Source organism: Parambassis ranga, chromosome 2 (assembly GCF_900634625.1).
Source record: "Parambassis ranga chromosome 2, fParRan2.1, whole genome shotgun sequence".
Lineage (NCBI taxonomy): Eukaryota > Metazoa > Chordata > Actinopteri > Ambassidae > Parambassis > Parambassis ranga.
Window position 1 is genome coordinate 6722035 of NC_041023.1, and position 13022 is coordinate 6735056.

Consider the following 13022-nt stretch of genomic DNA (forward strand, 5'->3'; position numbering starts at 1 on the left):
ATGTTGAATCACATTTTCTTGTAACATCATGTGGATGTTTGTGTTGCCTACCTAGCGGAAGAGATGAATGCAGTGTGATGTTAGGAAATATTGTGTCATGGCATTCATGTGGATGCTACTTTGACATCAACGCCTACCTAAAGATTGCAGACCACATACACCCCCCTTCGTGGCATTAGGCGGATGGCTTTGAATCATCCACTCACACCAACACACAAACTCTGGGATGACGCACGGAGCAAAATAACCATTAGGTAATCTTGATAAAGCTGCTGTGCAGGTCGATATACATAACCAAACACCATTTGATCCCTTTTAGACTTTATTTTATTTCTATAAATGTGTAACCTGTACAAAATTCTGCCAGGCATGCTGCTGCAGACAGGATCACTGCTTTTAACCCATTTGGTACCTAGTAGGTGCTCATTCAGTTTCATTACTGCTGAACACAGGGTGGTGCTGGAATAAGTGTGAAGCACATAATCGGGTCGTGTCGCTGTACCTGTGTTAGTACGATGTGACGAGCCCTACTGGATTAAGCTGTGAGAAAGAGACCGTGTGTGCTAGTGAGCAGACTTGATGAATGTGTGTATCGTGGCACACAGTTAGTGTTCATCTAGTGGCACAGTGACCCTGCAGCTGTTGTCTGGCTCTGTGGTTGCACTCTTTATTGTGGCATGTAATCCATTTTATGTGCAAGACAGGTATCATCTAACAAAAGATGTTTATTTGAATGGGTGTGTTATGATGTTCTTGTCTTGCGGTTGTGAAATGACTGAATAGTGAAATCCTTTTTGTCCGTCTGTTTCAGGCTGTAATAACAAAACATACTACTTTTCTTTTTTTATAATTTAAAGACACTTCACACTGTTATTTATACACCAGTACTATGAGAAGTTATGTGACTGTTAACATGCATTTGGCAGTATACAACTACAAAATGTCTTATCTGAAGTAAATTAATATTGTCTGGTTGCATATGTTTGTAGTTACAAAGTGAAACCAAATGTAACCTGTTTACAAAGCAGCTAATCTAAAAGACCCTTTTTTTTTTAAAAAAAGAAAATAATAATGGGATAACAAAACCACTGACCCCATGAAGTCTCTCTTAACAGTTTGGCCTGTAGGTGGCAGTGCAACACAACCACCAAAATAAAAGATCATTTGCATTGCTTCAATTAACTTTTAGCATACATGCTGCATCACAGTGTAAACTAAAATAGATTTACATTATTTAATTGGTGTCTGCTGTTTTTCTGTGTCGCTTTACAAAATGTGTATCACAGTGTTGCTGTAGTAGCGAAGGGGGGGGGGGCAGTAAATGTGTTCCAGACGCATGCAGACTAACAGTGGGTGTAAACAGCTCGTGGTGGCACTCAGACACTGTAGGTAGTAACTACACAACTTTAGGAGTCCCAGTTAATGGTGGATGGAAAGTGTTTTTGTGAATAACGGGGAGATTTGCTGACAATTTCTGGAAAATTTTGCCGAGGTAATCAGTAGGCAGGCAGTGATGGTCAGCAATCTGTGCCACCTGCTGAGGTTCAAAGATGTTTTGTGGGCAGAATAAGATGTTTGATGCCTTAAGGTGAGAGGAAAAAAAAGAGGTATCTGTGAATCATGCTGAAAATTGGTTTCTGTTGGAATCCTAAAGGTGAACACTATCCTAAACTGTATTTACAGAATAAAACGGTGAACCACTTTATCAGCCTGATGACCTTTTACAGCAGCACTGTATATTAGTACTAATGCAACTGTTCTCATTTTAGAGTGGAGGCGTTTCATACTGACTTTAAAATCTAGGACACAACAATAAGCAGGTAAAATTAGGGCTGCAACCAGCAGATATTTCAATTGATTAAGCTTCAGTTTGGCATCTCATCATAATTGATTCATGATTTGTCGTATGTTCTATGTTAAAACTTGGTCAGATACGTTATTGATCATATATGAGTAATAAATAGAGCAGCAAGGCGATAAACAATTGCAGATTGACAAGACTTCAAAATGACATATAGTGCATATAATATATAAAAAAAACAGGTGTGCAAAGATGCCAGTAAATGTATTGAATGTATGTGCAGATTGTGTTTTGTATAGTTAGTGCAGATGGGTAGGAAGCTTGTGCATGGCTGTATAAAAAAATGAGTCAATAACCCAATAATAATATGGAAAAACAACACAAACACACGGTGGAAATGATTCATTGCACCTGTTGACTTCATTTTAACCCAGTGTTCTTTTTTTAGGGAATGTGTAACTTGGTAGATTTCTGTTTACTTCCTCCTTCTGTGACACCTGTGTTAATGAGTGGTTAATCAGCATTCGCTGCACTAATGTCATCTCTGGAAAACATGGATGCCACTGATTCTGGGTATGTCTCCACAGACACTGGTGCTATTTTCCCATGCTTATTTTTTTAATGCAGCCCAAATGCACTTGGTGTTTGGTGTGTTAATTAGTGCATTTTAAATTGAACATGGCACAGTGTGCACTCTGGAAATGACAATGGCAACATTTGATCAGCTCCATTTTTGTCACTGCATCCCTCCTTACCTTAAAAGCGAAGCTGATTTCTGACGTCACATCCTCAAGCTTAATGAGGATTTCCTATGCGTGTCACCATATCAGAAATATAATGTGTAAATCAATCCTCATATAGATCTTGATTATGTTCCAGGCTTTTATTTTGGTAGCGGCAAAGTCATAGGAAAGTGGCGGCTTATGTTCTCAGAGGAGGTCACATCTTGAAAAAGGATTCCTGTTGGGCTGTGCGCCACTCTCTGTGTTGGTATTGTACCTCCATTCAAGAGAGCAAGCTACCAAAGAGAGCTCGAAAGTGTTATTAAGTTTACCCAGGTATATGAATAATTTAAAGTAAAAGAGCAGTGAGAGGGAAGTGTGATGGAGGACATCTGGGTGTGAAGATGTGCTCAGTTTAAGATGAGGAGAGAACCAGAAGAAGAAAATTCTACACTGGGGAAAAAAAGAGGTGTGACACAAGCCACAGAGGGAGGGAGAGAGAGAGAGAGAGCCAAGCCTGGCAAAAAAAGGGAAATAGGTCTTTACAGGAGCGGGTAGAAGAAATGTGAATGGGAAAGAAAAGGGAGAATCGGAGAAAGAATTGGGAGAGGAGAGAGAAAGAAGGTCAGACGGGGAGATGAAAAGTGCTCTGGCGAGCAGGGATATTTATGTCTGGGTGTCGTCAGCACAGCGGGACACCTCCAAAACAGAAGTCTGATATAAAGTGAGAGAGACAATATTTGAAAGATGGCTGATGGAACAAAGAGCCTAAAATTGCTCCATTAGACTGTCTAGAGAATTATATCCTAAAAATGAATTTCAGAACGGCACAAAATAATTCATAAGACTAATCTATCAAAGTATACAAAGCTGAAGAGTCAGTGTAAGGTTAATATTCAATGTAAGGTTAATGTTCTGTGAAACAACAAACTGTCTGTGAGAAATTAATCTTTGAATAATACATTCATAAAATATATTATTTAGTTCAAACGATTTGCTGATTTTTTTTTTTTTTTTTGTCAAGGAAAATGAAATATGTGGAATGACCCGGAGACGCATGACATGAGACCAGGAAGCTCGAAGGGCGACAAAATGAGTGTCATATATTAAATTAAAGATCCTGGTGGGATTTGTCTAGGGCTTAAAGGCAAAGCGGCTGAGTGTGTTATAGAAGACAAAAAGAAATAGAGAATGACTTGAAGTTTTAATGCACTATATAATAAAACCCCACTCTGATTTTCCTACATGTGATTTAAAAGACTTTTTCAAGCAGCTCCTTGGCTTCCCTGTGAAGTTTAACACCAGTTTAACACCACGAGCCATCAGTAATGAACAGTAACTTAATGAAGACATAAAATCCAAGCAGCACAGTATTCTGTCTGTATTTATTTGAGGGCAGCAGAATGGTCTGAAAAGCCACAGAAGTTACAGACAGAGCTGCCAAATGTGTAATAATGTCACAGGAAAAGGTCTGAAAATTGGCGTATGCTCTGGGTCCTGTGTTTTCATCATCACTGGTCAGACCCATTTCATCCACTGTGAAAGACACTGATAGCTACAGTTGGCCTTTAAATTTGCACCCTCCTGAGTAGGTTGGTTGTTTCAAGCCTCTTGTTCTTCTTATCTTGTGTCCTTATGAAACACTGAAGCAGTGATGTTGACACGGGGTTCTGTGGCGGCCACGCCATCTGTTTCTTCATAACTGCGGATGAAAGTATTTGGGAGCAATCCTGAGGTATCCTCATGATGGGCTCACAGCACTGAATGAGTGGCTTTTTAGCTGCATAATATTCCACTATATTCACTGTGTCTGTGTATATTCAGCCTCAGTTCAGTAAAATAAGTTAAAATCTGTATCTTTGACTCCACAGTTCATCCAGTTAAGTGCTGCTGAAACATCCTGTAAGGGGTTATAACCTGAGCCTGAGCACCTCGTCCACCTCCACCAATCACTCCCGCTGATAAAAATGTCTTCTAAAGGAGTCAGCCGGTCAGGCATTGATCGGGTCTGAGGGAGCGACTCCAGCACCTCAGGCGATACAGGTTCTAGGATGTTTAGTTCTTGGGCACGTTGCCGGTTAGTTGTATTGATCTAACCTTGCAATCTGTGCTCATTGAACGTTATGACGTGTATGTGTAAGAATTGTTCTATGAACTGACCTATTGAAAAGGATAATTAAATTGCCAGCAAGAGTTATTTTGTGAGCCGCCCTGTTGGGATTGGTAGTGGCACACCTAGTCCTAAAGCAGAAAAATCAGTAATGTCTGTCGATATGAGCGGCAGGGGTCAAGCCTCCTGTCTGCTGCACTGTAAACACACGACGCAGCATTTCTCTTAGCTTCCTTCTCCATCATTCCTCTGAGGTATTATCCTCCTACTTTTTTTGGATTATGTCCTGAGACTCTATACAAAGAGAATAAGGCTGAAAATGAAATCAGCCTTAAACACAGTGGCACCGGTTCATGTATTTTCAGTAGCTCTTTGTGAGAGGTAGGTTATAAATCAATTTTAGGATCGACTGAGCACTTTATCTTGATTTTCAACCTTGGCAGATCCTTTAGGGGTCTTTTAAACATTAGTATATTTCTTGCAGTGGCAAGTGGCGGTCGAAACGTCTGACTGCTCTCTTTATGTAGAACAAGGCGATTCAATCTGTTGTGATTCAATGACTCACTCATATAAATGGGGCATATTAAACCTGCACCTGTTGATGGGCAAGTTAAGAGCAAATGTGCTTATATGCTCGGTGTATTGATCTGCTGGTGGACTTCCACATGGCCATGATGTGTGTGAGATGCTGTCTGGACCTGGAGACTGCACTATTGATCAGCATGTCAAGCCTTAAGTAGCTTCTCTACTCAGGCCCCTTGACGGTAACCACTACTAAAATGACAGTAATCAATGGAAATGGTTAAATGACCCCACACAACTCAAATGTTATGAATTGCCTTGGCACAGTAGATTTATCTTTTGGAGCATTATGGAGCAGTGTCTGACTTATTGACCACTCGCGAGGCTACTTATCCTCCCTCAGGATAGACATTGTGTCAGACTAGAGCTTTGTGTTTATGAACTATACCCTCAGTGAGTCAGTGAATGTTTACTTCTGCTGTGAAACACCCTCTTTGCATGATAGATAGGCAATATATGAGCCATTTTCCTCTTTGCGCTCCTCGCTGCCTGTAATCCAAACACATTTGAGTGTGATGGTTGTCAAATGGTAGCGGGTAATCAGACAGACAAAAAAAATGAATAATGCATCTCAATATGTCTGGCTATCATTGTGTTGATTATTGTCAGAACGAGCCAAAAAGTACTGTTGGTGAAATGAAAAGACATTCAGCACAGTTCTAGCTCTTAATTCAACAGCAGGATACACATTCTCAGCCCTGCTCTAACATGCGGTTAGAATATATTGCACCAGAAAAAAATCTACAAATATACAACTATCGTGTCCTTCGCTATAAATTCTAAGCTCAAGAGGCAAGAGGTAGTCAAGTCATCAATCACTTCACTTTGCCCCAGTAGTGAAGACACATTGACAAACAGTGTAACACACAATTGAGATTGATACAACCACAGAGACATGTGGCAAGTAAACCGGCAGTGTGTTCACATAAAAACGCACAACTAGACTCGAGCATGGAGGGGAAACTGTGCTCATGTTCATGTCATCATAAACAGCCATGTTTCTCAAACAAGTTTTGTTCGGAGACCCACAGTGCAGGACAAGGCTGTCCCAGTTCAGAGGCTCCCTCAAAAGGGGGCCAACAAATGCTCCCTGTTAACCAAGGACGCATTAGGTGGATACTTTGCAGCCCAACATATCCCAGGATTCCTCATCCACTGTTGGGTTTATAATAACTCCACAAACATGCGAACGATTTTGAAGATTGTAACATGAGCATCACAATTAACTGGGATTTTTTTTATATGCAAACAAAGGCACCGTATATGTAACCAATAGTTGTCTCAATCGGCTTCAAAATTTGACCGCTGCCATCCTTTTAGCAGGGACGGGCTGGTTTAGGTGAACAATCTATTTACGTCTTTAGGTTAATCACATCAGAAGGTTGCACAGCTATTCTCAGAATTCTGGGCACTACCGTTATCCTTCAAGTGACAACAGGATGGAAACTGTTAAGAGTTTGAAAGCACAAATTATCTTTCATTAGCGCTGCAAAAATGGCAGATATATATATATATAAAAAACAAATCGACCCATTTGCAAGTATTTTGCATTTTGCTCCAAATGACACAGTACTATGTGTAAGTGGTTTGGTGATTTTGTGTGGATCATTAAAGAGAGAGGCCAGTATTTAGGACTTCTCACATCAGGGAGAGTGACAAAGACAGAGAGTGAAAGCGTGAGAAACTAATTGTAAAAACGACAGCAGCATTTAGCCATTATTAAACAGCAGAACTAAAAGGTGCTAACACGCTGCAAAGGCAAGAGAGAGAGAGGAAAAATGTCCCCGCTCAGTTGTTTTATTCAATAGAACATCACGAGAAAGAGCTGCAGTGTTAGATAGATACTAGATACATCTAGAAGAATGGACATGTATGATAAAGTAGCATGAATGTCCACTGCATGCATATAAAAACTGTAATCTTTTCTGACAAGAGTCTGACATTTCGGTGCTGCTAGTGCAATTTTTCCAAGCGTTACATGATGACAAGCCCTCTCCATTTTTATCTGAGCCTTAATGCTTTTAGCCTCACTTTCTGAATTAGCTGTCAGCCGCTGTGGTCTCCTTCTCAATGCTTCTTTGGAGCTCAAATGACTGAATTAGGCTCTACCTTTAAAGATAATTGCTTAATTGGGGTCTTTTCATATGCTGTCGCTAGCTGAGGACCCCAGAAAGGCTCTGATAACTGTGTAATTATGCGGCTACAGCAGATATACGCATTTGTAGCAGAGCTGTGAAGAATGAGCTGACAGCCTTATATGCTCTCTCCACGTCCACTGTGCCTCTGTGGACTTTGAGATACAGCTAAAATTGCAGGGCCTCTTTCAATAGAAATACATGAGTATTTGTGTGTGTGTGTGTGTGTGTGTGTCAAGAGTGTGTAGCATATGAATGAGACGTCAGCGGATGTCTGAATTCAGCCAGGCTGCAGGTACGAGGAAAAAAACCGTGCTTTTATGCCTTCTGCACTGCCACTGTCTCCGACTTGAAAGGTGGAAGAACACTATTACACGGTACATCTTCTTCTCCTAGTACAGCTCTTGGATACAAAGTGTCAGATGAAGTCTATTTGTGTAAGATGTTTTGGGCGAGAACATCACATCCAAACATGGTGGCAGCTTTCACCTGGTCCTTTTTTTTTTCTTTCTCCAAAGGTTTGGCTGCCAATATAACTTGGCCTGTAGAGAAGTGGGGAGTGAGCAGGTAAATACAGTTATGGTCTAGGGGTGAATAACAGTTGGCTGTCACAGGAAGGAAGAAGGAGCCAGAGTGAGATGGAGGCTGGGAGGGAAGGGGAGGTGGAGAGAGAGGGCGAGGAGCACTGGGACGGGGGAGATTAGTTTTGGTCCGGTAACGACAGATCATAAAAACACGAAGGGGAGGAAAGAGGAGATGAAAAAGAGAGAAGGGGGGCAGGATTAGTGCCACTTCAGGAATGACAGAACATGGGGGAGAGAGAGAAAGAGGAGTGGTGATGGAAGATGGGGAGGAATCCTGGGAGTTTAGTTAGGATTAGTTTTGCTTCAGGGACTGGGGGATTGAATGAGGGAGAGGAAGTTGGGTGATCTGGTTGGCGTCATGAAAACAAAACCTCTTATCAATCAATTGTTGACAAAGTGAGACCCAGAACAATCTCTCTCATTCCCCGCACTCACAGCCCGGCGGGATGTGTATATCTACTGGACGTCTCTGGCAGCACAGCTTTATAACTAATGCAGCGCAGTGGTAAATAAAAATGTTGAACTGCAGTCTGTGAGAAATCATACTTACACATTTTTCGATTGATTTAAAGGTCTGTGGTTTTCAATACATTTGGCTTTTGACACCAACATTTACCATCCAAGAAGATGAATACTAATCTCTTCAGTTTAAAGAGGATGCATCCTAACAACTTTGCTGTGCCCCCTCTTTTTTTTTTGGTAAGCATTGTCATAGGCCCTGTTCACACTGGAGAAAGTCAATCCAGCTTTAGAGTAGGATTGTATCTGGATAGATTTTTTTTTTCAAATCTGGCTATCACACACGCGTGTCTGCGCTCAATCCGGCTTAATCCGGCTTGTTTGCGGTCCTCCAAACCACTAGGTGGCGGCTTGTAATATACAGAGTCCATTCAGGCTGCGGTAGGCTGCGTGTGTGCATGAATCGCATGAATGTGTTCCGTGTCGCTCGTTCCTTTGTTTTTTTTCAGTTTAAAAAGCAGTTTTTTCCTTTATAGCCCTGTCGAAAATAAACTCGGGGCAAAGCTGTCGTAGTTCGACGGTTGTCTACATACGGCTTCTGTACGCGACCCGTACACTGTTCCCGTGAACCAGAAGTATCACGTCGCTAGCCGGATTCGCTAGCTGCATTTGCGTTTAGACCTCAGCCACATTTGAGCCCATCTGGCTAGATCCACCTCCGAGAGGTGGATTGAAATCAATCTGGATATATCAGGATTCGCGCTGTTCAGACTCAGAAAAAATAACCTGGATATATCCAGATACAGCCCGAATCCCGCCCTAGCCGGACTGATTTCCCCAGTGAGAACGGGGCCATAATAATGGCCATGTTAGCTTGTGGATGTTAGCATTTAGCCTCAGACAGGTCCTTTGCATCTCTTGGTCTACATATCCTACTGTTGCTGTTGGTTGCTCTCTCTTTGTTTGCCTGTGAGTTTCACCAGAATGGAGCGTCCCTGTTGAATTTAGCCAATCAGTGCCAAGCCAGTCCCACAGTTTTATGGGCTATGTGCTTTTTTCTAGTTGAAGTTCTGCCAGTGGAAACATGAGTGTCGGAGCAGGCTGCTCTAAAATGGCCCACTAGTTTTATTTGGTTTCTGTCTCTAATCTAATTGCTAAGGCTGCACTCAAAGATGTTTCTTTACTTTTTTAATTTGACTCTTTCTATGTGTTTGTTTGGCCAAAACAAATTTTATAAACAAAATATCATCATTGTCATATTTCCTGCAAAACACACTTTATTATATATATATATATATATATATATATATATATATATATATATATATATATATTCTTAATTTTAATGATTTATTTGTTGAGGTTATTTGTGGCTGGTAATTATCTTGTTTACTTCCTGTTCCTGACTAGTCCATTCTCTACCTTGGGAAGCTATGACCCTCAGTAATTTTATGTGTGGAAATGATGAATATGTGACCTTCATCGTATAATTTTTTTGTTTTTTTTGGAGGTAGTCCATGCTTAAATATCATGACTAATTACCTCCATCAGTCCAAAACACTAAGCCAGTTTGCACTGCATGAATCAGAATGAATATCTACAGCTGTTCCTTTGTCAGTTGGCAAGAATCTCTTGTCGCTCCTGTTTTGCCTTGGAAATGAATGATATACTTGTGATGTATTTTCTTTTCCTTTTAGTGAGGGCATCAGGAGAGGTTTTAACACAGAAAAAAACACTCAACTGCGAGTTATTTCCTGTGGTAGAGAGTAAAAAAAAACATTCAGTAACAAAACATTTGTGGTGTCTGAAGTTTTCTTTAAAGTTTTGTAGATATATGAAGACAAAAAGGAGATAACAAAAAGGTTGCTAATTAGTTCCCTGGTTATTACGAGTTTGCTGCAGCCAAAAAAGAACAAATATCTGTGTTTAATGGGAATAAACACCACGGCTGGATCATTTCTTTGATTAATCAAGTTTTTTGGATGAAACCAAAATGTGGCAACAACAGATGTCTTCTGTTTTTATATGCCAACATTTACATGTAGTTAGAAGTCTTTGCCAAGCCAGGTGAATGTTTCCATGGTGCTGCTGTGCCCTGACAGGAAGTGATGAGGGGCCAGGAGAAAAATGGAGAAAGCAGGAGTACAGAGGAGCGGGTAACTATGACTGGCCCATTAACAGGGCTGCTTGTCAGTGTCAGTGGGCTCAGCTGTGGACGGCGGGCAGCAGCCGTTCCGGAAGAACATTGTTAAAAAGGAACAGCACTGTCAGATCTGGACATTCTCCTAAAGTGTACATGAGGTCACTGGGTGCATGGCTAACACTAGCAGAAGAGAATAACAAGTCCAGTGCTTTGTACAGATTGACTCTGAAGACTGTCCCAATGTGAATATCAAACCTCTACCGTGACAAATAGGCAAAGAGATCGAGGGGATGAAGGGCCAGGCGAGAGCTGTGAGAACAGGGAAGTGATGGAAAGAGGTTGCTGGGCGGGAGGGAGAGGATGCGAGGCAGATGGAGAGAGGTGACAGTGCAGAGAGAGAGAAAGAAAGAGACAGAAAGGGGGAAGGGTTGTGTTTAATTAGCTGCCCTGGAGAGTGTCTTGGTTGAGCCAAGAAGGAACATGGGATGTTCTCTAATTGGCCCTGCTCTGAGGAGAGGGAGGGAAGGAGGAAACAGGAGAACCGGAGGAGACAGACACAAGAAGGAGGAGAAGGAAGCGGGGGGAGGAATGACTGGACTTTTGTCTGTGTTTGTATGAATTTAAAAAAGTAAGTATTACTTTTTTACAAATGTTCACATGTGTTTAACTTTGTGAAGGGGTACGTTCAATCCCAAGCCATAATCTTTTCTTAACATCTAACCAAACAGTGACTGAAAGTGGAAGTAAAGTAATTTTTTAAAAAGCAAATCAACAACTTTGGAAGTCGCCTCTGATGTTGCTCTTTAATGCAGTTAGGCATAATGGTGGTTTCAGGTTTTATTTAGAAAACCGTCACTGTAGAACTGTGCTGCTTTTTAATAGGCTGAATTTCTGGAAGAACCACAAAAGGCCACATTTACGGGAAATAAACAAGAATTATCGTTTAATGCTTTAAGGTGCATTTTTCCCCAGAATGATTCATTTTATTTTGTTCAGGAAGGACATTTCTTGTTTCAACATGACAATGCCCTCAAGTACAAAGTGAGGTCCATAAAGAAATATTTTCCCCGGTGTGGTGTGCAATAACCTGGTCGGTGCACAGAGCTCTGACCTTAACCCTAACCAACACCTCTGAGATGAAGAATGGCTGTAGGTCAGGCAGCGTGACCCGACGGCATCAGCAAACCTCACTGTTATAAGAAATAATTATGTAAGTCAACAACAACACCCATCCAATTGTTCACATATTCGTAATTAATGTGTAGCTGGATAAAACAATTTACTTCAATGATGACATTTCACAGTAATGTGTGCCTGTGTTTTCGCCACTGAGGGTCAAGGAGAAACTCGGTTGCCATGACACACAACAGAGAGAGAGAGAGAGAGAGAGAGGAGAGAAAGCTCAGAGGATATGAATAAGGGAGCAGGGAGAGATGGATGAGGGGAGTGGGGAGAGGCAGGAGAGAGACAGAGATGGATGGAGTGAAGAGTCTGGCTGTACAGGGGCACTGCTACAGAGAGAGACAATTCACAGATGCACAGAGGAGATCTGGGAGAGGCTTTGGAAACATGACAAGTCAAGAAGTTGGGGAAGAAGGGATAATGAGCAGAGACAGAGAGGAGGTAGCGTGTGTGTGTGTGTGTTTGTGTGCAAAAAAAGAAGGGAGAGACAGAGGCCACGGGGGACACACAGGAAGTTTATTGGAGAGAATTTAGAGAGGAAAGCATGGAGAAATGCAAAAGCAGGGGGAGATTCGGGGAAAAACACCAGGGGGCGAAAAGGGAGAAACAGACTGAGAATCCACAAGGAGAAGGAACCGTCCAGAAACAAATCAGGGCCAGCTCAGCACGTTCTTCTTCATCATCCACCCCATTTAAGATGGTGGCATTATTCTAACCATAGCCCCAATCAATACCTGTGACAGCATATTGGTGATCAATCAAAGTGCCAGGACAGAATTGATCATGCTCAGTCAAATGTGACATAAACAAGGCCTCACGATCAATATGATGTGAGTGTATTCAGTCCAAGACAAACACCCTGTATCTCAATTAACGGCTCATTTTGCTAGAGTATACTTTGATAAAAGAGTCATTTATGCACAGCTGAGATGCAGCAGAGTGAAAGATGATGTGTCAGAGAAACCTCTGGCCAAAATAAAGTAAGGACTTATATTGTTAAAAGCATTGCATTATCTACACCTTTACTCTGGCAAGGAGAATTCATATTGAGCCATCTCTGACAAAAAAGTAAATAGCTGGAAACAAATATAATTAACATACACAGCAGAAGCATTTAAGTTTAAGTGAGCGGCTTACTGAAGAGACAATCAGCAGAGAAACAGGATCTGGGGAGCAAAGTTAATAACAGCAAAACAATCAGATAGTGAAGAGCCACGAGAGGGGCCTTAATTATAGGTTGGAGCTAATTATGCTAGATTGAAGTTATGCTTGCTGCACAGATGTCGCCACATAATGAGGCAGAA